Here is a 1348-nt window from a genome sequence, read left to right as displayed (position 1 = left end):
TAAAATATTATTTTTATATTATTTTTTAAACTGTTATATTGATCTTTTCTCTAAGATAATAAAAAAAATAATTTTTGATGAAAATAATTTGTTTAATCATTAATTAAATAATAAAGTACTAATAAATTATAAATTAAAAAAATAAAAATATTATAAAAAATACAGTAAGAAAATTGGATTTTATTATTTTAAATTTGTATTATTAATTTTAATAATATATTTATTTTTTAAATAATTTATGTATGATAAAAAATATGTTTACTTTATTAGAGTACAAATTTTATTATTATATTTATATGTTCATGATTTTAAATATACTTTTAAGTATTTTGAATAGATTTATTTTATTATATTATATTTTACATATGAGTATATATTCCATCATGTAATTAAATAAATATATATTTTTTTAATAAAAAAATTTAATAACTGAACTAACCATTAATGATGTTGATGTTGGTAAGGAGTGATTCATGGGTCATGGCAAAAAAAGGGATTGAGTGAGAGGAAAAGAGATAGAAATGAAGTGGGCGCTGTCTATACTGGGAAGAACAAAAAAGTTACGAGCCATGAGAATTCAATGACCCGTTAAGGAATGATGCACTGTGAAAAGAGATTGCGTGAGAATGTGTTTCAATTAACGGGGTAGAATTTTAATATTTTAAAAAATTATACAATTACCCATCTAAAATAATAAATTACAAAATAACCTAACTATAGTTAAGATAATGACCAATTAAAATATGACACATTATGAATGGTAATTTACATGTTATTTTAGAGGGAGTTGGGTAGAATTCACCCTAAAAATTCTACCCACCTCATGTTTTTGGTAGGATGGCAGGCTAGCCACAATAAAATTTGTTTTACTTTTGAAAAGTGAAAAATAATTATAAAGTTAATTAGAGAAAAAAACTTAATAAATAATTAACTATAAAAAATACCTGATATAATTTATAACTTTAAAAAAATAAATTTAAAATATAAAAATATCTACAGAAAAGCAAGGTGAGTTTGGCAGGCATTTTGTTTATTGGAGTCTCAATTTTCAAGCTTGATCCACTTTTTTTTTTTATAAACTAAATGGATCATCCCAACATGTTTGGACTCAATTTGCCACCCTTGACATTTTCTCTGATTCCAACAAGTTCTGCTCGCGCATTGCAAGGCTTGGTCCAGTGGTGTTTGTGTATGCTTTGCTAGAGAGTGTATCCCAACTGAGGCCTGGTTGTTGGTTTAAGAACATATGATATTCATGGTCCATGATAGTGTGTATGAGTGTGTTGTGTGTGTAAAACATAGGTGTAATGTCTAGGATTGAGGGCTATCCAATCCACTTGACCAAAAA

At 25.4% G+C, this 1348-nt stretch overlaps 1 pseudogene; it reads right to left on the bottom strand.

Moving 5' to 3' along the window:
- Positions 1 to 1264, bottom strand: part of LOC107462973 (probable aminotransferase TAT2) — a 6382-nt pseudogene extending 5118 nt beyond the window's left edge.
- Between the last annotated feature and the right edge of the window lie 84 nt (positions 1265 to 1348).

Source organism: Arachis duranensis, chromosome 8, assembly GCF_000817695.3.
Source record: "Arachis duranensis cultivar V14167 chromosome 8, aradu.V14167.gnm2.J7QH, whole genome shotgun sequence".
Lineage (NCBI taxonomy): Eukaryota > Viridiplantae > Streptophyta > Magnoliopsida > Fabales > Fabaceae > Arachis > Arachis duranensis.
Note: the sequence above shows the minus strand (reverse complement) of the source record. Positions and strands in the feature narration are given on the sequence as shown.